The sequence below is a fragment of the Diceros bicornis genome (genome assembly GCF_020826845.1).
Source record: "Diceros bicornis minor isolate mBicDic1 chromosome 1 unlocalized genomic scaffold, mDicBic1.mat.cur SUPER_1_unloc_2, whole genome shotgun sequence".
NCBI lineage: Eukaryota > Metazoa > Chordata > Mammalia > Perissodactyla > Rhinocerotidae > Diceros > Diceros bicornis.
In genome coordinates, this window is record NW_026690855.1 from 7,081,703 (window position 1) to 7,108,569 (window position 26,867).

At 39.9% G+C, this 26,867-nt stretch overlaps 1 long non-coding RNA gene across 2 annotated transcripts in view; it reads left to right on the forward strand.

Moving 5' to 3' along the window:
* The first annotated feature begins 10,780 nt into the window (after positions 1-10,780).
* Positions 10,781-26,867, forward strand: part of LOC131401559 (uncharacterized) — a 28,341-nt gene continuing 12,254 nt past the window's right edge. Inside the window, exons 1-2 of one of the 2 annotated variants that reach the window (XR_009217748.1) lie at positions 10,781-10,880; positions 22,809-22,904. This is a non-coding gene — a long non-coding RNA (uncharacterized LOC131401559). Of the gene's footprint in view, positions 10,881-22,481; positions 22,905-26,867 lie in introns of those variants that run through there. The other variant, XR_009217747.1, reaches the window with a different exon arrangement.

The following is a 26,867-nucleotide window of genomic DNA, read 5'->3' on the forward strand; positions in this document are numbered from 1 at the left end:
TGTGGAGTCCGGTGGAAGGAAGTGGTGAGAAATTTTTTCCTCTTTCTAAATTTAGATTGGCAGGAGAAAATATTTGGGAAACTAGTTTCTTGTGCTTTTAGTGACTCTGGTAAATTTGATAGAGTACTCTTGGTTTTGATCTTGATCCCTTTTCCTCCCAGAGATAGTCTCTGTTTTTCTCTTTTGTCTCTGTCTTTTGTATCTTGTGTCATAAGAAGGAAATACTATAGGAGAGGATGCAGGCATAGGCCCTATGAGCCTACTCTCCGGGCCGGCCCCACAGACTGGTGAGTTTGCGGGTCTCAGCAGAGTGGCATCTATTTAGACAAACTTTGCTGTGGGTTAATATGCACATGAAGTTAAGGCCATTGCCAGGGGCATCTTGGAAGCCAAAAAGGCCGCAAATTTGGTGGGCATGGGTCGAGCAGTTAAGAGCCATTAGGGCGCTCGCCACTTTCAGAAGGCTCCCGTGACAGGATAATTTGTGTCACAGAACAGGGTAGATGACACAGGTCTCCCGCCAACTGCAAGAAAATGTCCATGCAACGACGAGGTACTCTGCAAACCACACAGTCCCCAACCCCGTGGCACCTCCCCCCCTAGGTATTATTCTGACTCCAAGAGACCTAAGGCATGGCTAAAGCTGTCATTGTGCACATAAGAAAAAAAACGGATGAGGTTTTTCCTTCTGTCTTGTTCTGTGTCCTGAGACAACTTGGCTTTGTGACCAGTGAGAATATTCTCCTTGGTCTCTACCATACGGAAGGTGCATTTACCAGGGTGCCCCTTGGTGGCCAGTCGAGTAGACTGGGGATCTGAACTGTCTCTTTGTCTGGCTGTGCCAAGCTCTCAGGGGAGTTTGTCATAAAGGGCCCAGTCCATAAGGGCTTTTGTCGTCTTAACATTTGTTGTGTGGGAGAACAAGATTTGGCCACCCTGAAATGTATCTCTTTGCCTTGATTGTTTTCTCTGAGGGACATTTGACCTCCCCCATTAGCTGCCTAAAGAATTTGACATGGTGGTTCCTTCCTGGAACAGATCTTCTATCACGATAGTTGTAATGATAATGTAAGGTAGATGTTACAATTGGAGAGACACCAAGCCACTTTTATCAAAAAACTCTATCTCTCCCTGACCACATTATCTATAGATGACCCTGAAAAGAATTGTCCTCCTGCCCTCTGAAGTCCCAGGCCACTACCCACCCCCAACACATTCCTTGCCTTTAGCTGCAATACTTAAGCAAGCAGCGTAGACAGAGGGACGAGTTGCTCATTTCTGAGTTTCTCCCATGTATACATGTTATTAAACTTGGTATTATTTTCTCCTGCTAACCTCTCTTGTTAATTATTTGGCCAGCCAGAAGAACCTTAAGGGAAAGGGCAGAGGGAGATTCTCCCTCTTCCCCTGAGAGTTTTGGCGAAGTCGCCAGGAGCCTCACTGGCTGGCAAGTTGCCTTCTCTGGCTGGAAGACCTGCCTTCTCCCTGGACTACTGCAGATGATGAGATACGGGAACGCCTGACGAAAGCTGGCAAAAAGGTAAGACTTCTTACCACGTCAGCCTCCTGGAATCTCTATCTGCGGAGTCCGGCGGAAGGAAATGGTGAGAATTTTTTCTCTTTCTAAATTTAGATTGGCAAGAGAAAATATTTGGGAAACTAGTTTCTTGTGCTTTTAGTGACTCTTAGTTTAAATTTGGTAGAGTACTCTTGGTTTTGATCTTGATCCCTTTTCCTCCTAGAGTGGTCTTTGTCTTGTTCTGTGTCCTGAAAACTTGGCTTTGTGACCAGTGAGAATATTCTCCTTGGTCTCCACCATACGGAAGGTGCATTTACCGGGGTGCCCCTTGGTGGTCAGTCAAGTAGACTGGGGTTCCAAACTCTCTTTGTCCGGCTGTGCCAAGCTCTCAGGGGAGTTTGTCATAAAGGGCCCAGTCCATTAGGGCTTTTGTCGTCTTAACCTTTGTTGCTTGTTAGTGCTGGAAAAATCTCATTCCAGTATCGCCTGCCCAGTGTCACAGATTAGCGGGTATATGACTGGAGGCGTCCCACACTATTGTGGGAGACCGGAGACACCATCCTTACCACCTGTGCAACGAAGGTCTTTACTGTCTCTGAATATCTTTGGGAGTGAATTCTGTGGATCATGGGGGCTACATCATCTGCGCCCTCACCAGGGATGCCTCTTGCGTCCATGGTAAAGATTTATTCTAAGCGTAGAAATTTACCCCCGGGTCTTTCCTTAAAAAGGCATATTGGTTCAAGTCACTATTGGAATAAATATACAAATGAAGATCCTACTCGTCAATGGCCAGACGACGGATCCTTTGAATTGGAAAAACTTCTAAATTGGGGAAAAAAAAATGTTTTGAGAGCTCTCACATAATTATTTATTTGGTACCTAAGAAAAGGCCAGAAAAAGGAAGGAAAACATTTGACTAGCCTTAAGACCTTGACTCAGGTTACAATTGACTTGAGAACATGTTAAGTGTTGATAAGATTATAAAGCTTGGAATGTTTCAGCTAATTTTATATAAAGAGGTTACATCAGCTTTGCCAGAGTATGTTTTAAAATGTCTGAGTGGGAATGCTTCCCTTGTCCAAAATTAGAAGACCAAGACCTATTGATAAAAATCTTAATGATAACTATGTTTAAAGATATAAGAGGTGATGAAATTTACATGAAATTTTGTAGAAAAAAAACTGATGTTATTTCTATTACAGAATTGGTTAACAAAAATAGTAATTTAAATGATGGCTAATTTTATCTGAAGTCTTATGAAGTCTTGTAGGCAATCTAAATAATTATTTGGAACAAGTAACTAAATAGTTGTGAAAAAGATGAATGTTAGATGAACTTTAAACAATAATGATGTGTTATGGTGGTTACAGCTTCCACACTCTTTTTGGTGACTTAAAACTTTAGAGTTTTGCTAAAGTTTATGATAAAAATTCAATTGAGTATCTAGATCATTTCCAAATAAGATAAGATATTAGACATTTATTGCTAAATGTACGTTTGTCTACTTTTGGCTTTTCATTACAGGAAAACTAAAAGGTGTTTTGGGTCTATTGATAAGCATGTGTTTTATTAAAAGATTGTACTATAAAGTAACATATTTCTAGAAGTTATAAAGTGTTTATAAATTTTCCAAGCCACAAGATAGTGATGTAAAAGAAATTTATAATTGTTTACTTAGTTTTTACTTACAAATTGGGGTTTCTAAGAGTTAAAATTTCTAATTAGTATATGTGATTGAAGCCACTAAATATTAAGAAAAATATGTCTGTGTACAGGGAAAGTAAGATGTATAAAGAAGGTACAAAGAATGGAAATATTTTTTTTGATTGATTAAGAAAGATAAATTTGTCCTCAAGTACTAGGAGGGAAAAGAAAGACATGGGACAAATTCTGAATGTGAAAAGAAAGCTATAGAAGGTTTGTGGAAGGAATTCTGGAAAAGCAGTTTTTGCATCGTCAAGTTGGCTAAGGTTGAAATGAATTTAATTAAGTAAATGAGTTTTAATATCAGAAGTAAGCTGGTACAAAATTATAATTTGGTCTTATTTCTCTTAAAAGGATAATTTTCTTGAACTTGATAAAGAGGTTATAAAAGATTTTTCTTTACCTTTGAGTAAGTCTACCTAAAAAAAAAAAACTGTTAAAATAATTTCCTACTTTCAAAAGACTGAGGTCTCTCTATTAAGGCTTTTTGGACTGTTAATGCTCTGTTTGCTTTGACTGTTTATATTTTTGACAAGCTCCCCAAAATTCATATCTTAAATAAAGTCTTTTTTTTACTTTTTTCTTTGAGAATTTTCAAAAGGCCCTGGAACTTCTCAAAGAAATTTGCTCTCTTAAGGAGAAAGATAATACTAAACTTATTAGGCTGATACAGTATGTTAAATTACATGGGAAGCATTGTCAGACAAGTGATGATAAGTCTGCTTAGGTGCTATTATGTGGGTAAATGTTATTGATATAGGTGTTTTAAAATTGTATAACATTACTGAAATTCTGATCTGTTCTTGTTATCAGTCATAATTCTGGTTATTATTATTTTAAAATGTTGTATGTCACAAAATTAACCAAATTTCTCTGTCAATTGCCATTTTGAGGTCTTGTTGTTTGCAGACTCATTTCTTTGCTCTAATGCTTTTACAAAATGTTTCAACTTCAGAAAAACTCATAGAAAGGACTCTGACATTTACACTGAAGTACAGGCTTCTGATAAACTTTCTGATCATAAAACTGAACTTGGTAAGAAATTACAGAAATCTGATGGAGAAACTGATGACTTCATGAAGCTGCTAACAAAAAGATTGGGATCAAGAATGGATTACACAGGACTGAATGAACTGATAAGGATGATTATAATTTTTATGATTTTTCATTTGAAGTATTGCTGAATTTCTAATGTTTTGTTTTTTCAGATTTAAGGAAAACTTTTTCTCTTTTCTCCTGAGCTAGCTATGATTTATAGCAATTTGGTAAATGATATTTTTGTAAGTAAAATTGAAATATTTATCTTTTTCTCTCTATCTGATCCCTCGAATTTGGAAACTCTTAGTGAGTATTGTTGTTTTCATGGCAATATAGTTATTTGCATAAGTTCAATAAGAATCTGTTCTCCTTATAATAGGATACAATTGGAAACACTGCTTATATTACCAAGGTTGTGACTGGAACATCATATTTGCGATATAACCATACAGCTTTTGAGGAATGAAGATTGGACTTTATGGAATAAAGCCACGTGGAAACATTGGCCTGGTACCTTATGTTCCAAGCAGCACTTACCAGGATAAGTAAAGAATGTCACTTATCTGGCAAGTACAAGGAACCTCGAAATATTTGGGGGGAACCTCGGAGGAGAAGAATTCACCCAAATCTGTAGGTATTGCAGGCAAAGTCTGATGACAAAATCCTTGGCTTGGCTTTCCTGGCCTCGAGAGGCCTTTGAAGTTCAATCCGAGATTCCTTATAAAATGTTCCAGCAAAGCAGATTTAAAAGAGCCTATGTGATCAATTGCTATTCTTGCTGTACTTATGTAAATAATTGTGCCAACTCTATTGGAACTAGACTTATTTTGCAAACTAGTAATTTTTAATTTGGCTATCTTAATAAAAATGAGGGTGATTTTAGAGAGAAAAATTATATTTCAGTTAAAACTCTAGTATACATTTGCGGATATTAGATCCTAATTTTGCTGTTTTTTGAGGTTTTTGTTTTATATCTGTTGACTAGACTGGATCCTGATTTCTTCTAGTCTCCTAAAATATCTGGCTACAGATGTCCAAACTAACATTTTTGATTTTTTCCATCATTTTCATTTGAAATCTCTGAAAACTGAACCTCCCCTTTTTCCTGAAACCTTACAAAATGAAGCTGATGGACTTGATATAAACTTGAGATGACCTGACGACACCATCAGAGACATTTTAAACTGCAAAATCTGCTTTGACGCTGATATCTAAAAATCTTCTTAACTTGCTGTCCCCTAATTCAGAAACACGTTTCCAATTTGCTCCAACCATTAACCTTGTTTTTCTTTTGTTTCCATAGAAATGCTTCTATTAAATACTTGATTGCTTGCTTCCATAAAATAGGCATAACCTTGAGAGCCCACCTGCATCACCACCTTCCAAAATGAACTTAATTGAACTGATCTATTATCAGGACTAAGAAATGCGTTCAGTGAGATGAAACAATCTACCAACTCAGCTTCTGGACTATGAAACTTCTTTAAGTTTCAAAAAGACTGTGAAACTTTTAGTTTCAAAGGTGGGACTGTGGGAGATCAAGATTTGGCCACCCTGAAATATATCTCTTACCTTGATTGTTTTCTCTGAAGGACATTTGACCTCCCCCACTACCTGCCTAAAGAATTTGACATGGTGGTTCCTTCCTGGAACAGATCTATCATGATGGCTATAAAGATAATGTAGGGTGGAGATTACAATAGGAAAGGCACCAACAAGCCCCTCTTATCAGATGTTCTGTCTCTCTGGCCACATTCTCTGGATGACCCTGCGAGGAGTTGCCAGACAATCATTTACATTTATAAGGGAAATCTCCATTTGTAAAGGTATCTCCCTCTCTGTTTTGAGAAGAGAGGGGGATGGCCTCATTTCTAGAGGCTTATCAATGTGGAAGTTGAGGCCTTAAAGCTGCATAATAACCTTAATCTTGTTTACTGTGCTTTAGTGGTAATCTCCTGTAAGTGACTCCCATCACCCCCAAAATCCTCCTTTGTCATTGGCTGAACATGGTATTTAAGACGAAAATTTCTGCTATTGTGTTGAGAAACGCAGTGTTCCTGCTTTCTCCCATGTATACATGTTATTAAACTTGGTATTATTTTCTCCTGCTAACCTGTCTTGTTGATTATTTGGCCAGCCATAAGAACCTTATGGGAAAGGGCAGAGGGAGATTCTCCCTCTTCCCCTGACACTACCTAATAAGTTGAACCTAGAGAAGAACTGGAGAAAAAAAAGCACTACACTTATTAAATATTTTTAACACAGTAAAGAAACTGAGGTTATCTAAACTGAAGAGGAAAATGCTAATAGGGGACAATTCCCATCTTCAATGTATGAGGAAGTCCAGAGAAGGCGAATTTTAAAAAGTGGATATAAAGTGAAAAATATTTAAATAACACAAAGAAAACTTTTATTATATGGCAAAGTAATATAGCAAACAATCAACCAATAAATAAAAAGACAATTAATGTATATCATTGATTAGAGATATTAATAATCAACAGAACTGGTTTCTGAAGGTTGTGGAGTCTTTGTCCCTGGAAACTTGTCAGAAACAAACACTAAGCCATTTGTCCTGGGTAGACTTTAGACCTTCTCCTGCTGGAGCTCAAGATCCCTTCAAGTTTCTTCAGTAATTTTAATCTACTGCTAAATTAAATGAGAGAAAACATGGTGAGGTCAATTATGAGTGTGCTCTGGGGGGTTCCTTAGAGGAGTTGTGGAGAAAGAGTAAACACACCTGGGATCCCGTAGGGTTCTGAGAAGCAGAGAAATAAAAGTATGTAAAGGGCTTGAGACATATTGAGACCTTAGTAAATAACCATTGTTATCAGTAATAATTTGTTTCCAATAGTGTAGATAAAGTTAGCTATTCTGTCAAAAAAACCTCACTCAAAAATGTCTTAATTGACTGAGGATTAAATAATCAAAGCTGGCTTTGTTTTTAATATTCTTTCTTAGCCAGGTAGGGCTCAAGGGAAGCAAGCAAAGGAATTGTGTGACACTTAGGAGAGTCACAAACCCTGAACTCAGAGTAATATTTGCTTTAGCCCCTAAAAATTCAGGAGCCTTTAGATCCAAATGCCAACACATTCAAGTTGTTGGTGAATCGTGATTACGATTTTGATACTTTTGACTGTCTGCTCAAGCAAAGCATCCTTTGAAACCTAGGGTTTCTAAGCCGGTGGTTCTCAATGTGTGGCTGGTCAGCAGCATCACCTGGGAAACGGTCAGAGACGTAAATTCTCGTGTCACCCCATCCTGCTGGATCACAAACTCTGGGATGGGCTCAGCTCTCTGTGTTGTAGGGGACCTTCACACGGTTCTAATGCACACTGGAGTTCAGGAACCACTGTCTTAAGAGAAGCCAGTCCTAGGTACAACATAGGGTTAGCAAAGAGTCCTCTCCCACGAGGGCTTCTTCTGAGGCCACATTGCCAAAATAAGGATTCCCCTTTATGGCCATAGGAAGAACTCCTATGGCTCAACTCCAGGCAGCCGTCTTCAGGAATTTTTCCAATATGACCAGGAGCTCTGAAATTTGGATTCAAAAAAGAAAAAAATATAAACAATTGATTCAACTTTCAAGAAATTTTCCTGCTTCAGATTGAGTGTGAAGTAGCTGAAATAGAGAAAATTTTCCCAGAACACTGATCTGTCATTTCTTGATGGAAAATACTGAGATCTTTCAGTGGAACTAAACAATGACCAGGAAGGTTATGGTTAGTCTGATGTGTAAGAGGAGAAAGAAAACACAAAGATAAAGGATAAAACAAACAAACAAACAGGAGAGAGGGAGAGTAAGGAAGGGAGATAGAAACAGGGACCATCAGTCAGAGGTAGTGAGAGGAGGGGGAAAGGAATAGAAGATGCAGAGGGAGAGAAGCAGGTGCCTCTCAGTAGGAAACACACTTGTGGACACTGTGCACGTGTGGCTTTCATAGAAAGGTGTAAGATTTCTAAAAAGCAAAGAAAATAAAAACAAATCCATCCGATTTAGTAATTTGTCCTAAATTTATTTGATCAGCTCTGATCACTCTGATGTCTTCCTTCTCATTTATTTCATCCATGTCTCAAATTCTATGTCCTGCCCTTGTCTAAGGCTTCAGAAACACACCACAATTCAAACCTTCACAAGGTGAACTTTTTAAATCATTTCAACTTCTTCTTTGTCCTTCTGCATAAAATAGATGCCCTACAGTGTTAGCTTATCTTTCGGTGCCTTTCAGTAAAACTTTAAAAAACTTTATTCTTAAGAGTACAGTTTTAGATTTACAGATAATTGAACAGATAGTACATAGAGCTCCCTACACCCACCACACTGCCTCTCTCCTCTCTCCCAAGCCCCGTTTCCCCTATTATTAACACCTTGCATTAGTGTGATACGTTTGTTATAATGAATGAACAATATTGAAACGTTGTTATAAACTACAGTCTCTAGTTTAAGGGTCACACTTTGTGTCGTACATTTCCATGGGTTTTGACACACATATAGTGACATGTAACCACCATTATGCACAGAACAGTCTCACTAACCTAAAAATCCTCTGAGCATCAGATTAGTTCTCAGTGGCTTTTTAATATATTAACAATTGTCAGAATAACGTAAATTTTTATGATGAAAAATGTTCCACAAATGCTAAGTTTTGTTAGTCTCACTATTATGATCACTATTAGAAATAATGAAAAAAATGAACCCCTATATAAATAGAAAAATCGTAGAATTTTAAAGACAAAAAAGATCTGGAAGATTAGGAAATCCAACATTCTTCAAGACTCTGCCCTCCAGTCTCTCAACATTCTGTGTCATCTATCTGCCGACTCCGCTGAGGAGAAAGAAAGAAATCGATAAAGAAAAACAGAGCAAAAAACAAATTTGGGCTCTAAGTAGTCCTCTTGAGCCAAATTTAATCACGCATGGATTCTTATTTATTGCATATTTGCATCAGGAACATAATTACTAACTAGAGCCTAATTTGAGAATATTCGTTACGAATGAAAGATGTCATATCTAAGAACAGAATGGAATTCACTGAGGTTTTACTCTTGGGACATTTGTAGGATTAAGTCAGGACATGCTGTGAGAGTGATAAATAAGTTCTATATATTTTTATTCTCCAAGACCATGGATTTCAGCCACACTTTATACCCATGTACTTTGCAACAATGAAAAACAATTAAACACTGACCTTGAATATTTTGCCCTCAGATTAATTAGTCTTTAAAATATAAATTGAGCAATTTTAATCTAGATGAGTGAAAGACTGTGGAGACTTCTAGAATGTCACGTTAGGTCCTTTGGAAGTGAAGAATTGACTTTATAAAGCATTTCTATTCCTTCTCATACCTTGACAATACTGCTACTGTGACTCTGTTTTAAAGAGGATAATGGCAGGCTTTCCTTTGATTTGCACCTTTTTGTTTTTAGTACATTTACTTAATATTTCTCAGTCTCTTGAAAAATTTTATCATTAAGCTCAACCTTCATTTAAATCACCAGACCTATTTGATGAAGGCGACGTGAACATTTACTAGCAAACTCCTCAGAAAATTACTAATTTAACCTTCAGATGATCCATTGTAGAACTCAAACTGGATTTTGCAGGCTCCTCAAAATGGCTCATAACTATGTGTTTGTACATTTATCTGGGAAGATATTATCTAAGGGTAATTGTTCTTCCCAAATGCTTTCTTTACCTCAAACAGCAATATTCCCAAAGTTTTAAGGAAAATGTGGCCAATTTGGTGAAAACCAAGTGAGTTGTTTGTTTTAGCATGCCAATGAGATTAAGAAAATAAGTATTTTAATTATTGTTATTGATTATAAAAACCAGAAATTAAGCAAACAAACCTCTTTGTCCAAAGACATTTCTGCGAGTGAAATCGTTGGGAAAACTGACAGCTAGCCTCCCATTTTAACCACTAAATCATAAGAAATGTAATACCATGGGCAAACACTTGAGCGTTGTCACCTGCACGAGTCCCCAACGTTATAGCCCAACCAGGGCCACAAATCAGGGGAAGGAGCCGGCAGAGGGGAGACAGCTGTGCCCTCAGCAGCCTTCCTTCCTGGGTCAGAACACGGTCCCAGCTGCTTGCTGTCTAGTTTTCTGGGGAAACAGAGAATTCTTCTGGGGACACGACACATCAGGTGTTAAGGATGTCATCGTTCTTTTTGAAACAAATGTTAGTTCATGTGACGCACTTCTCAGGACAGGAGGAGCCACCTCAAGGGAAGGCAGATCTTCTCCAGGAGCTGACGGTCATCCAGGGAGAGCAGAGTGAAGAGCTGCAGAGGGAGAGCCCGCTCCCGTTCTCCCTCTCAAGGACATCTTAGTCCCCAACCGCTCCTGGCGCCCACCCCAGCGGTTCCCATTGTATCCTCGGAGACGCCCGAGCATGCGCAGGACTGGCGCTCAGAGCAGCAGAGGGGCTGGCGAGCTGGAGAGCCCCAGAGCGTGTGCACTGGAGGGGGGGGTCCCTGGTGTGGACGGGGCTGCCTCGGAGGTTTGTGTGGGGGTATTGGTGGTTTCTGGATCCTTCCACCAGGATTTTCAGCGCTGGGTAGCTTGCCTTTCTGTAGTGTGGAGGAACGCTGGGCAGGAGCGGCGCCGAGGTCGGCAGTGGGCAGCGGGCTCGGTGTGGAGATGTCCGCTGCAGATGGCGGGAGCGCAGTGACGGGGGCGGGGGCCGGGGCTGCTGGCGGGCTGCTCCAAGTGGAGGAGCCCAACTTTGTCCCTTAGAGGAGCAGCCTGGTAGGCCGGTCCCTCTGCCTTGGCGGGGCCCCACCACAGCGGGTCCTCCTGCCCACCCAGCAGAGGTGCAGGGAGCGACAGGGAGTCGCCTGCCCTCTGTACGAGCCGTTGAGTTCCTGCCACCCAGGACCCTGTCTAGGCCAGGTCGGGATATCTCCCGGTGAACACGGCCCTTCATAAGATGGCCTGTGGTCAGCGCTCCTCTGTCTGACTCTGTTCAGGCTATTGGGCTCCTCATTGCGTTCTTTAAACAAATAAATATTCCTACTTCCTTGGGAACACTTTTATAGAAAAGCCTAATCCCATTAATAGTTTCTGATAATTGACTGTATATTTTCAAGGCACACTTTGAAGCCTGTGAATTATTGCAAACTGCATTTAATGAAAGGAGCTTTAAACACTCTTTGGTGCAAATTATGTAGCTTTCTAATAATAACTCACATTCTGTTAACATAGACTGATGACTGATCAATTGATGATTGACATAATGTGTAGGGAATTTTGGTATCAGTGGAAAGATTTTTCTTGGTAGTTGGTGATAGAATTAAAATCGGATAAGGAGGAGGTTTTTAGAAGTAGTATGTAGTGTGTGTTTTGTCTCCATATTCATTTACAATTGTAAGAATTTAGATTTGGAAAGCTCATAGAACAGGAATTTTCAAATTTTGATTAGACTGATAGGGTGAAAAGTCAAAAGGCCAAATACGGTAGGATTTCACTTATATGATATTCTAGAAAAGATAAACCATAGGGAAAGAAAAGAAGTCGTTAGGTGCCATTGATTTTAATATTTAATCATTTAGTTTAATCATTAGTTTTAATATTTCTGATTAAAAAATTCATTTTAATGATAGCATCCTAATTATGCTTTCGGATGATACCAGAATTTAACCTATTAAATTCTCCAGCAGGAACAAATGATATGTTGGTTATTAGTGTCTTTGAAGTGTAAGTATTGTTGGTAATGAATATAAATGAGCTTTTTCGGATTGTGAACTACTGATTTTTTTACTAGATCCTGTTGGACGTGGCATATTACAAGCTTCAAAAGGCTGTTTAAATTATTGTAGCAGGCTGAAGCTATTAAATTGTAATGTAAGATCTTTATAGATGAAACAGGCAAAAATACAAAAAGCCATTCATCATTTTATCTTTGTTAAAAAAATGAAGTAAATCTTACCATATACATGAATGACTTTTGGCTAGATAGACCTGAACTTGACAAGATGGACTCATTAGTATGGTGAATTTGTTTTGGAATGTTAAAATGGGAGAGGACATATGTGTTACCTGAGGGTGACCCAAGTCAATATGGTAGGTTTCACTGTTTATATGCTCTTTCTGAGTTACGATCTTGATTAAACAGCTAGTCATAGATGTACCAATAAATTTGGGCCATTTTATGTATCAATATTTTAAGATGTCCTATTTCCCTGATAGTTTCTGATTTCAGGGTATCTGGGAAAAAGTTTCTCAACATAGGTAAATTGGAATATAATTTTTGATTGTTGACTTATTGAATCAGAATTGTGGAGTTGGAAATAATTTTAGTGGTTGTAGAGCCTAACCTCTTCATTTTCCAGGAAATGGAAAGTGAGGTTTCTCAAGTTAAGTCATCCATAGTCTGACTGCTACTTAGTGACAGAGTTGGAACTAAATTCTCAGATACTTGTCTGCAGATTCCTAGTACAGTGCTCTCTGTGCTACATACTATTAAGTAGACAAACAAATGAGTTACCTTCCCAGATCATATATGTAGCCAGCAGGGTTGATTCTTTCCCATATGCATTTTTTTCCTTTCTTTTTTAAGTAACGACTAACCACAATTAATTCATTCCCTTACCATGTTTAATGACTATACTTTGTGTGTGTCTCCTCGAGCACACGTGGACTCCTTAGAAGTGACACCTGACTGTGATTTGATTGCTAGGCCAGAGGCTGATGTGTATCTGCAACTTGACCAGCTGCAGCCAAATTACCCTCTGAAGTTTTAACAATTTCTATTCCTGCCAACAGTGTCTGAGTCATCCTTGCCATGGGAATTGTCAGATCAGCATTGTCAGATTTTTAAATTTTTGCGAATCTGATGAGTGAGAAATGATGTATTTGTTTTCCTCTTTGTACGTTAATTTTGACAAATGCATAGAGCTGTGCAACTACCAAAATCAAGATACAGAACAGTTCCAGCACCCAGAACTGCCTTTAGCTGCTATTTTGTAGTCAACTCTTCCCCCACCCTTAACCCCTGATGGCTAATGATCTGTTGTCTTCCCCTATGGTTTGTCTTTTCTAGAATATCATATAAATGGAATCCTACAGTATTCAGCGTTTTGAGTCTTGTTTCTTTCATTTAGCACAATACGTACATTTGAGTGTTCATCCATGTTGTTGACTGTATCAGCAGTTCCTTCCGTTTTATTGCTGAATGTAGTATCTATTGTATGAATGTACCACAGTTTATCCACCCACCAGTTGAAGGACATTTGAGTTATTTTCGGTTTTGTCTTTTTTGACTATGAATAAAACTACTATAAATCTTTGCAAACAAGTTTTTGTGTGAACATTCGTCTTCTTCTCTTGGGTAAGCACCTAGAAGTGAAATTGCTGGGTCATATGGTATGTGTATGTTTAACTTTATTTTAAAAACTGTTTGTGGTAGTAAAGTCATGTCCCACAAAGATGTCCTAATCCCTAAACCTGGGAATACGTTAGTTGACTTGGCAAAGGTGAATTAAATTTGCAGATGGAATTAAGGTTGCTGATCAACTGCCTTTAAAATAGGGAGATTACCATGGATTATCCAGGTGGGCCCAGTGCATCACAAAGGCCCTTAAAAGGGAAAGAGAAGCAGTAGAGTAGAAAAAATTGCAACAAGGGAAGCAGGGCCAGAGAGATGCCGAGTTCTTGGTTTTGAGGGTGGCGGAGGGTTGCCATAGGCTAAGGAATGTGGTGTTCTCTAGAAGCTTGAAAGGGCTAGGAAATGGATTAAACTTTATAGTCCCCCCAAAAGAACCTAGTTCTGCCAACACCTTGATTTTAGCCCAAGGAGACCCATGTCAGACTGTTAACCTACAGAACTGTAAAACTATAAATCTGTGTTGTTTTAAGCCATGAAATTTGTGCTAATTTGTTACAGCAGCATAACAAACTCCACTTTAAAACTGTTTTTCCAGGGGCTGGCCCCGTGGCTTAGTGGTTAAGTGCGTCTGCTCCGCTATTGGTGACCCGGGTTTGGATTGTGGGTGCACACCGATGCACCGCTTCTCCAGCCATGCTGGGGCCATGTCCCACATACAGCAACTAGAAGAATGTGCAACTATGTCATACAACTATGTACTGGGGCTTTGGAGAGGAAAAAAAAAGGAGGAGGATTGGCAATAGATGTTATCTCAGAGCTGGTATTCCTCAAGAAAAAGAGGAGGATTAGCATGGATGTTATCTCAGGGCTGATCTTCCACACAAAAAAGTAAATAAACAAAACTGTTTTCCAAAGAGGCTGAACCACTTTGTGTTCCCACCAGCAATGTAAGAGTGTTCCAGTTACTTTCCATCCTCATTAACACTTGGTATGCTCAACCTCTTTAATTCTAGTCATTCTACTAGGTACACAGCAGGATCTCAATGTGGTTTTTATGTGCATCTTTCTCACGATTAATGACGTTGAGTATCTTTTCATGTGCTTATTTGTCATCTGTGTATCTTCTTTGGTGAAGTGTCCAAACCTGTGCCCATTTTAAACTAGGATTTTCTTATTGCCGAGTTTTGAGCGTTCCTTATAGTCCTGTCAGATATGTGATTTGCAAAGGTCTTCTCCCAGTCTGTGGCTTGCCTTCTCCATCCTCTCACCAGTGTCTTTGGAAGGTCTGTGTAACATAACTCAAGAGGTTCCACATGACTTTATTTTCCTTCATTGAGAAACAGAGTGAGGTTGGAGCACCTGAGTCCAATCAGACCTTGATCAGAGTTGGGGCTGGGTCTCACTTTTAGTAAACCCAGCCCTTCCACTTTCCCGTTCCTGTTTGCTGTGCTCCCCTCCCCCGCACAGGCGTCTGGTTCTAAGTCTGGTAGATTTCTGTCTCCTCAAGTTTGGTAGCCCATAGACTATTCAGCTACACCCTTCAGACATCTCAGCACAGCTCTCCAGCCTCCTACCTGATATCTCTTCACAATATGGGAAATTCCCTGCAGATCAGACTAGCGGTATGTTGGACTTAGGCCACTTCCACCACTTCTGGAGGTTTCATTTTGTTTTGTGGAGGCTTTTGGCCTACTTCCCCAGATTCCTGTGTGGCACCAAAACTTAGCACAAGTGCTGCGAGAAAGAGCAGTAGTGTGTCTGAAAGCCCTCAGGTTTCATCTGCCATACCAGTCCTGCAGAATCACTACAAGTTTGGCTAGTTTCTCTTTTCCCTAGCCGAGGATCTGGCTGAGCAGGCCAGATCCTCGGCAACCACCCAGAATCAGAAAACGCCTGCAGGGCTCACATAAAAAACTTTTTCGTCTTTCTGGAATTTTAGTTGGTTGATTCTGAAGTTCTCTGATGCTCTAAAAATATATTTATAATTTATCTGGCTTTGTCCAGTTTTGCAGCGAGTGCTTTCCTGTCCTGGTCTACTCTAAAACAGAAGTTCCCTTGTCATTAGTTTTTAACTCCATCAGTTATATATTGTCAATATTATGATTGTTTGGAAAAATCATGCTTTCAATGATTTATTCCGATGTTTACCCTTTTTTATCTTCACAATCCATTTTTACCTCTTACCATTTCTTATTCTATCAGTTTGTTTCTTCTTCCTTTTTTCTTTTGTGAGGAAGATCAGCCCTGAGCTAACATCCATGATAATCCTCCTCTTTTTGTTGAGGAAGACCAGCTCTGAGCTAACATCTATTGCCAATCCTCCTCCCTTCTTTTTTACCCCCAAAGCCCCAGTAGATAGTTGTATGTCTTAGTTGCACAGCCTTCTAGTTGTTGTATGTGGGACACGGCCTCAGCATGGTCAGAGAAGGGGTGCATCGGTGCGCACCCAGGATCTCAACCCAGGCCACCAGTAGCGGAGCGCACACACTTAGCTTCTTACCCACGAGGCTGTCCCAGTTTCTTTATTCTTAAAGTACATTCTTTTTTACTTTTTAAGTCTTTTCCTTGAGGAAGATTAGCCCTGGGTTAACATCTATGCCAATCTTCCTCTATTATCTATGTGGATCATCACCATAGCATGGTTGATGAGTGGTGTAGATCCACGCCTGGGATCCAAACTCATGAACCCAGGTCTGGGAAGCGGAGTGTGCTGAACTTAAACCACTACATCAGGTGGCTGACACCCTTAAAGTACATTCTTTAGAAATTCCTTAATGAGCATTTGTTCGTGGTAATACCCTTAGTAAATGTTTGTATAAAAATATCTTTAAGTCACCCTAGTTATTGAGATATGGTTTGATTGGGTATACACTGAAAGTTATTTTCTCTCTGTACCTTGAAGATTTAATCCAACTCTCTCTTGCCTTCCATTGTTAAGTAATGTATCATAGGTCTAAATGTAAGTCTCTGTCAGTGTTCTGTTCCTCTGAGGGGCTTTGAATATCTTCTTTTGTATTTAGTGTGCTTTGGTTTCCCTGAATGGATCTGGCTCTAGAATTTGTTTTTTTTTTTAATTTTGCTTGAGATGTATTCAGCTGCCTCAATCTAGAGTAGAAGTCTTTTATCAATTCTGGAAATTTCTGTTACTATATCTGAATTTTCCTTTAAATCATATATATATATTTATATTATTTAATTCAAATATATATACATATACACATTCAATATATAGTCATTAAATATATATTTATATTATTTAATTCAATATATGATATTATTCAATATAGTGATTTTTATTATTGAAAAAATATACGAGTATTATTTATATATATAGTTTCCTGTACTTGGCCAAACTCAAGCCAGTCTCCTTTGAGCCTATAATAACTTGGCCTATAATAACTACAGCCTCTCAGCACAAATGGTTTCACATTCCCACACATATTATAAGACTTAAACACTTACACAGTTTCTAATAGCTCAAATCAACATCCTTAGGATGACCCCTGCCCCCTTAAAGTGCCTGCTTGAGAAAGCTCAAGGCAGCCAACAGAATTGACTATTTGTTCTGGCCAACAATCGATCATTGGCCCCTGACATCCCTTTCTTAGAGCATTTACCCAAAAGTGCTTACAACTGTGAATCTTTCCTCTGTCCTTTAGAGTTGTAGGTGTGTCTGCTATAACTCAGGAGTGCATTTCTCAAGGTCCTGAGAGCCATTCCTTGAGATGAAGACAGGGTGTCTGTCTCCCAGATGCTGTGAGAGGAGAGAAGTGAAACTTTGATTATTTCCAACTAGCAGACACAACTGGCCAGATCACACTGCACTGACCAACATTCTGTAACTTTTCCCTCCCTGACTCTACTGAGCCCCTGCTCACCCCTCTGCCTGCTCCCTCATTCTCCCTTTCAAATGCCCAGTCACATCTGTACAAATCAAATTGAGTTCAGTTCATCCTGTTCCTTCTTCCCTATTGCAGTGGTATATGCCTGAATAAAATCTGTCTTGACCACTTTATCTAGAGTCTGGCTTTCTGTATATTCCACATTTAACACACATACAGATAATCTCATGCATATGCATAGACGCGCATATACAAATGTAACCATGGGCCCTCCAGGACCAGTTCAACTGACCCCATCTTATGAACAGAGTAGTTAGTTTTCTTTCAGGAACTGAGACCCCTCTTCCAGTTCAGACAAGTTGGGACCACCAACTCATTAACTGGGAGTTCACAAATGCTTTATATGTGACCTTTATGATATCAAGGAGCTAAAATCTCCATTCTCTGATCATGGTAACACTGTCAATTTGTGAACACACATCTGATGAAGAGCTGCAAAGCTTGACTTTGCTTGCGCAGGTCATCAATTACCTCACTTCTCCTTACTTCCAAACATCTACCTCCACATGTCAGAACACCCTGCCCTTCATCGCATAAATTGTGTCCCAAGACCTGGATCAGGGAGACAGATCTGAGACAGACACATGCCCCCGGTCTCCTTGCAGCTCAATCTCACAAAATAAAGTTACACTTCATTTCCCAAAAGCTGATGCCAGAATAATTGGCTTTTTTAATGTGCATTGGGCAAGAGAACCTCAATATTGTGCGGTAACATCAATACATGTATATACACTTACTGGTTGTTTTATTTTTTTTATTCTCTTTGCTTAAGAGGAGTCACCCTGAGCTAACATCTGTTGCCAATCTTCTTTTTGCTGAGGAAGATTCACCCTGAGCCAACACCTGTGTCAACCTTCCTAAATTTTGTATGTGGGTTGCCACCACAGCGTGGCCACTTGTGAGTGGTGTAGGTCTATGCCCAGGAACTGCACCTGGATCACTGAAGTGGAGTTTTCTTAACTTAACCAATAGGCCATGGGACCAACCCATGTCTAATTGCTTTGAAGATGTTACTAGATATGCAACTGAAGTTTCACTATGATCTCTGGATTTCCTTGCTGTTCCTTTAGTCCCTCACTTCAGTGTATGTGTTTCTGGCTACATCTTTCATGTTAGAGGAATTCCTCAAATATCAAGTGGTCCTTGGCTACCTGTTCATATTTCTGTGATGGGAAGGAAACAGCTGAGTAAGATCTCTGTGGGCCTGATGGGGTCTCTGAATGTCTGGACTCAATGTTTCTTCAGGGGTGTTGAGAGTTGAACTAGTAACAGGCAAACAATGTTGGTGCCCACACTGATCTCTAACAACATACTTATTCTACTCATTCCCACAATGACAGACATCCTCTGAACACGTGGAAATGCTGACAACACACACCCACACACACACACACTATTTGCAAATGACCAGCAGCATTCAGACCGTAAACTACACATGATAATGCACACTGATACTCAGAACATACACGCAAACACGCACACATACAGACCACTCACTGTCTCAGAGCCCACAGTGACTTGAACTCTCTAAACACACACACGTCAACAAAACACACCTTCACATAGAAGCCATAATAGCCATGCACCATGTGACCATACAGAATTGTTGAACACATAGACATCCACACAACAAGGCACGTGGCCGTGCACATCGGGGCTTGATCAGGAGTTTTTTCACACCTCTGCATCAACATGGACACCCCGGGGCGAGAGGGAGAGGCAGAAGGCACAGGGAGAACATGTGGGCAGCAATCAGGTGACACTTGCATAAAGCAAATATGGTACCCAAAAAGCTGGTTGCTAAATGACATATGACTCAAGGGTATGAGGAGCCAAGAGGATCTGAAATGGTACAAAGGAGGTGACTGATACAAACCCATCACAAGATATTTAAAAGTAAGGAACAGTGATATTTTAAAAAGCACTGAAGAGAGTGCATCAAAGCTTAGACATAATTCCAAACAATGAATGACATGGAATTCTGGCCAAAGAACAGCCATTATTGCTGTTAAAATTCCTATTTAAATGTTTCTCATAAAATTATAGAAATACTCCTTGACAAATGACAAATAGCCATTGGTTTAAAATGTTTAAAACATTTCAGGATAAAGTTACTTCAAGTTCCACTTTTATTGAGTAGCTTTTCTTGGCCAGCTAGAATAGCTGGACAAAGCACACAGAACAGCTGTTTGAAGGGTTGTAGAACATCCTGTGGAAACAAGACTTGAGGGTCTACAATCTCTGAGACTAGGGAAGCACAAGATTGTGAGCACGATCTCCACGTGGCTTCTCCCCTAAGGCATTTGTTATTTCAACAGTGAGAGAAGAGAGTCTGAGCAGAATGAGGAGGAAAAATGAACTGAAATTTGGTTCCAGCCAAGTCCAGTAACTTCTGCTTCTAGTCATGTGTGGTAAAGGCAGAGTAACAAATAACATTGATTTAATAAATCCTGTCTGTTTGAAAACACCAAAGGGATGTGGAAGCAAACAGGACTTGATGAAAGAAAATTTCAAAAGGGAAAGAGCCTTTTTAGGTGAGATTGCCACACATGCCCTCACCCGGGGGAATTTGCTTAATCTGGACTCTGATAATCAGACCTGTCTTACCAGAAGACAATTATAAGTACAGTCTGTCATAATTGATCTATGTTAGCTTTTGAATATCACAAGTTTTGTTTGGCTGTTAACTTTTACTCCCTCCACTAGAAGACTCTATGAAGGGAAAGACATTGTATCATTTGCCACATGATCTCCAGAACATTCTTCAGTTTGGGCTGTATGACTTCTATAAATATTTGTTAATGGTTGGTTTCATGAATGCTATGGACTGAATGTCTATGTAATCCAATTTCATACATTAAAATCCTAATCCCCGACCTGAGGGTATTTGGAATTGGGCCTTTGTGTGTTAATTAGCTTAGATGAGGCCATGAGTGTGAAGCCCCCATGATGGAATTAGTGACCTTACAAGGAGATGGAGTGCCAGAGCTCTCTCTGCCAGATGAGGGTAGAGCAAGAAGCTGTCCTTCTGCAAAACAGGAAGAGAGCTCTCACCAAAAGCAAATCAGCTTGAACCTAGATCTTGAACAAGCCAGTCTTCAGAACTGTGAGGAATGCACTTTTGTTGTTAAGAGTGCCCAGTCTAGGGATGGCCAGGTGGTGCAGTGGCTAAATGTGGGTGCTCCGTTTCAGTGGCCCCAGGGTTCACAGGTTCAGATCCCAGGCATGCATCGATGCACTGCTTCTCAAACCATGCTGTGGCAGCTTCCCATATAAAAAGTAGAGGGAGGTGGGCACAGATGTTAACCCAGGGCCAATCTTCCTCAGAAAAAAAGAGGAAGGTTGTCATCTGATGTTAGCTCAGGGCTGATCTTCCTCTCACACACACACACACACACACACACACACACACACACACCAGAAATGCCCAGTCTAGGGCTCTGCCCCTTGGCCTAGTTTTTAAGTTCAATGAGCTCCTCTTCGGTAACATGAGTTCAGTTCCTGGACAAAGACCTATACCACTCATCAGCAGCCATGCTGTGGGGGTGACACATATACAAAATAGAGGAAGACTGGCACAGATGTTAGCTCATGGTGAATCTTCCTCAACAAAAATATAAATAAATAAAGTACCCCGTCTATGATATTTTTGTTACAGTATCCCATACTGACTAGGACACTGAATGTGTGAATAAGTTCATTTAGATTGACGATCCTTCTTCTACATGACACGTTACTGCCAATGATTCCTAAATTGGTGTGAGTCAAATTTCCCTTAAGGATCATAAAGATGTTAAGGCCCTTCTCCCTAGTTATGCACATATTGATACACATGAAAACATGTTACATCAAGTGCTTTATTGACACCTTAGTCTCACACCTGATCCCACTGGCCTTCAGTGAACCTCAGTGTTGCAGTCAGTCTATTCCCCAAAGGGCAATAAAGGAAAGTCCCTAGACTGAAAAGGGTCGGTATTCATCGTGTTGCTCCTGTCCTTTGCCCAGCCAGCTCTAGAACACGGTCAATTTACAAGATAGGCTTTTCTCCAGGCAGCTCTGTCTTTCTCCCAACATGTTCTCATTTAGGATGATCTCACCAGGAGGAATGAGTGGAAATTTGGAGAGAAGAGCTACAGAAGGCATCTGCCAGGGGAAATTCTTTGTGGTTACATGACCTAGAATATGGACACCTGGCTGTTCTAAGTTGTCCTGAAAATGGAACCCTTCCCATGTCTGCAATATCCTTCCATGTCCTCTTTCCCCTCCATCTCTCTGTTCTTGGTGGCCAAATTGCCTTGGCAATGACAATAAAAGAATGAAAGTAGGGAAGGGCCCATTTCTAGTCTCAGAATTCTGTGAAATTTTACTGCCTATCTCCAGTCTTCCAGGACTGACACTCTTTTTATTCTTTTAAGATTAGATTACATTTTAATCTCCTTTAATCAGAGTTTTCTCTCATCCTTGTTATGTATATACATGTTCTGATATATAATATTGAAAACATTATTTTTGGCCCTACAATCTCCAGATTCACTCATAGTTATTTTCTGATGGATGCATGACTTTGTAATTATGTTTATAACTCCATTAACTATAGAAATTGACTAAATGCTGAGTAGTAATGTACGAATACAGGAAAATAACCCATTATTTTAACATAAAGTTTCATGTTTTCATCAAAACAAATACATGAATACTTAATTGTTCAGCAAAAACTTTTACTATGTACATGTAAGCAATTATAAATCTATTGGAGTTGGTTTACCTTGTCGATTATTCCTTGTTTCTGAATTGTGCATTCAGCATTTCCATGAACACTTTAGATTTCTGCATCTTTATCCTACCATTTTATTTTTTTGTTATAATTTTTATTAATTTATTTTTCCCCCAAAGCCCCAGTAGATCGTTGTATGTCATAGCTGCATATCCTTCTAGTTGCTCTATGTGAGAAGCTGCCTCAGCGTGGCCAGAGAAGTAGTGTGTCGGTGCGAGCCTGGGATCCAAACCCGGGCCACCAGCAATGGAGCGCACGCACTTAACCACTCAGCTACGAGGCCGGCCCTATCCTACCATTTTAAATACTAGGTCATCGACAAAAGTCCACATTACTCATTCAGTTGTGTGTTAGTGGATCCTTTGTAGGGTGTCTTCCTAGGTACGTTTTCACATGGTCATCGACAAAAGTCCACATTACTTGTTCAGTTGTGTGCTAATGGGTTCTCCGTAGGGTGTCTTCCCGAGTACATTTTCCAATGTGAACTCCAGCTGATGGCCTTGTGACACTGATATAAATACTGGTGTCTCCACAGATCATGGGGCCAAAGATGTGTGGTCTGTTATGAGAGGTTCAGGGATTCGATCGGAGATGTAAAAGACACTTTCCACTCCAAACAAATGGACTGAAGGTATATTTTATTATATAGACGATAGTAAAGGCGAGAGTCTGCAAACAGACCCGAATAGGTCAAATATTAAGAGGGAAAAAACATCAGCCCGACTGGAAAGGGAAAACATCCACATCGGCTGAAGAGAAATGACACAAATCAACCGGAAAGAGAAACACCAGGTTGACCGAAAAGAGAACACATCAAATCAATTACTTCATATCAAATCAATTACTTCACATTAAATCAATTACTCACAACATCCACGCCCCACTGCCGGGAAAGCCCTGTCAATCAACGCGGCTGGGCAAGGATCACACGTCCTGGACAAGGTGTCCCTTCCACAGGTGGAACTCTCACCAGGTCTCAATTTCCAGCAGTTTATATAAGCAGTTACAGAGTTTACAGAGCACACATCTAGTGTTCCCATGCACAAAATGGTTATCTGTGGCGTACGTGCACTGAGCCCCTTAGCTAACGTCCCAGCTCAGTAGTTGTGTACGTGCATTGTTCTCTTTGGTTATCGTCTTAGCCCGGCACAGATAGCCAGTCCATCCCACGCCACGATGCTCCAAGAGCCTTGAAATGTTACAACTTTCAACTCTCTCCATGGGAGAAAGGCCAGTTGTCAGGAAAAGGCCAGTTCCCACCACACAGAAAGCAGCTTTGTATTTCTTTGTGTGCTGGTGGCTATATGTCGATGGAGCAGCCAAACATGGCTGTACTCACGTCAAGACAGGTCCTTTACAGAGTCATATATAACCTAATAATTTTCATTCAATTAGTGTAAGGAATGCTATGGAAAGTAGATTGATGACAATTAATAAAAGATGATTGATTATGAACATGCTGTTAGGGAGAAAAATTGAACCTCTGGGTATAATGGTTTACTTTTTATGCAATTAATCAGCCACCCTAACAAACCCCGTTTATAAGCAGGTCTATATACATATATATATTTGATTAAGATTATATCATCTATTAGTTTGAATGTGCTTTTGTAAAGTATGTCTTGTTTCTCTTGCCCTTTTATACTGGGAGAAATATGGAATAGATAGAAACTGACTGGATTACTCTGGTCTGAACTCAGATCATGTAGGGCTTGAATCATTCAACAAATGAGCAAATAATGACAGCTACACCACTGGGATCTCCTGATCCAACATCACAGACATACACCCTATTGTGTATTCAGAGTGTAGAATAGGATTGTGCTGTTATCCCGAGGGTAACGTGTTCTGTTGATCAATATTTTGGATCAACAAGTGATAAAATATTTTGACTAGCTGGTCTAGATTTTAATCACTCAGAGGTTATTTTCTTCTCTGAGGTCACCCCAAACAAAATTGTTAGTCCATTTAAGTTTTGTTATCCCTTGATTTGGCTTACCTTTGTTTTTTTTTAATTCATTGAAGCTCCATAGGGTTTTCTCGTCTTATTTTGTCATTCCCGCTTCTTCAGACAAAGGTCAATTTCACTGTTTAAATGTAAGAGAGAGTAAAACCCTCGAGTGGCCGTTTATACAAGTTCTCATTTAGACAACAAATGATGATGTTGCCTTTGCAAGGTCTGGTCACCACCGAGTGATTAAAATCTAGACCAGCTAGTCAAAATATTTTATCACTTATTGATCCAAAATATTGATCAACAGAACAAGTTACCGTGAGGATAACAGCACAATCTTATTCTAGAGTCCATATCCACAATAGGATGTATAACCGATGTTGGATCAGGAAATTCCAGTGGTGTAGCCACCGGTAATGGCTCATTTGTTCAACGATTCAAGCCCTATGTGCTCTGAGTTAGGACCAGAGTGAGCCAGTCGTTTTCTATCTATTCCGTATTTCTCCCAGTATGAAAGGGCAAGAGAAACAAGGCATACTTTACAAAAGCTTATTCAAACTAATGAATGATATAATCTTAATCTAATATATATATATGTATATAGCCCTGCCTATGAACGAGATTTGTTAGGGTGGCTGATTAATTGCATAAACATAAAACTTTATAGCCAGAGGTTCAATTTTTCTCCCTAACAGCATGTTCATAATCAATCTTCTTTTATTAATTGTCCCCAATCTACTTTCCATAGAATTGTTTACACTGATTGAATGAAAAGTACTAGGTTATATATGACTCCGTAAAGAACCACACACCACTGGTGCCATGATATGTGGAGACACCAGTATTTACATCAGTGTCACAAGGCCATCAGCTGGAGTTCACATTGGAAAACGTACCCGGAAAGACACCCTACAAAGGACCCATTGGCACACAACTGGATAAGTTATGTGGAGTTTTGTCAATGACCCAGTATTTAAAATAGTAGGATAAAGATGCAGGATTCTAAAAGGTTCGTAGAAATGCTGAAGGGACAATGCAGAAACAAGGAATAATAGACAAGGTAAACCAACTCCAATAGATTTATAATTGCTTACATATACACAGTAAGAGTTTTTGCTGAATAATTAAGTATTCGTGTATTTGTCTTGATGAAAACATGAAACTTTATGATGAATAAAAATGGGCCATTTTCCTGTATTAGTACATTACTACTCATCATTTAGTCAATTTCTATAGTTAATGGAGTTATAAGCATAATTAAAAAGGCATGCATCCATCAGAATATAGCTATGAATTAATCTGGAGATTGTAGGGCCAAAAATAATGTTTTCAATATTCTGTGTTAGAAAATGTATATACATAACAAGGATGAGAGAAAACTCTGATTCAAGGAGATTAAAATGAGATCTAATCTTAAAACAGTGGAAAGGGTGTTAGTCCTGGGAGACTGGGGATAGGCAGTAAAATTTCACAGAATTCTGAGACTGGAAATGGACCATTCTCTATTTGCATTTTTATATTGTAGTTGCCAAGGGAGTTTTACGACCAAGAACAGAGAGATGGTGGGGAAAGAGGACATAGAGGGATATTGCAGACATGGGAAGGGTTCCATTTTCGGGACACCTTAGACCAGCCAAGTGTCCATATTCTAGATCATGTAACCACAAAGAATTTCTCCTGACAGATGCCTTCTGTAGCTCTTCCTTTCCAATTTCCACTCATTGCTCTTGGTGAGATCATCCTAAATGAGAACAGGCTGGGAGAAAGACAGAACTGCCTGGAGGAAAGCCCATCTTATAAATTGATCCTGCACTGGAGATGGCTGGGTAGAGGACAGGAGCTGCACGATGGATACAAGACCCTCTTGTGTCCAGGTACTTTCCTCTATTTCCCAAAGCACTGGTTGTAACACTGAGGTTCGTTGAAGGCTAATGGGATGAGGTGTGAGACTAAGGCATCGATAAAGCACTTGATGAACGTTTTCATGCATATCAATATGTGCATAACTACAGAGAAGTGTCCTAACGTCTTTATGATCCTTAAGGGAAATTTGACTCACACCAAATTAGGAATCATTGGCAATAATGTGTCATGTGGAAGAAGGATCATTGATCTAGATGAACTTATTCACACACTCAGTGTCCCAGTCAGTATGGGATGCTGTAACAAAAATACCATAGACTGGGTTCTTTATTTATATTTTTGCTGAGGAAGAGTCACCATGAGCTAACATCCATGCCAGTCTTCCTCTATTTTGTATGTTGGTCACCCCCACAACATGGCTGCTGATGAGTGGTGTAGGTCTGTGTCCAGGAACCAAACCCAGGCTACCAGAGAGGAGCTCACTGAACTTAACTACTAGGTGGTGGGGCAGGCCCCTAGACTCGGCACTTTTGGGTTTTTGTGTGTCTGTGTGTGTGTGAGGAAGATCAGGCCTGAGCTAAGATCTGATGCCAATCCTCCTCATTTTTGCTGAGGAAGATTGGCCCTGGGTTAACATCTGTGCCCATCTTCCTCTACTTTTTATATGGGACGCTGCCACAGCATGGCTTGACAAGCGGTGCATCAGTGTGCACCCGGAATCCGACCCTGCAAACCCTCAGGCCGCTGAAATGGAGCACACACACTTAGCCGCGCCAC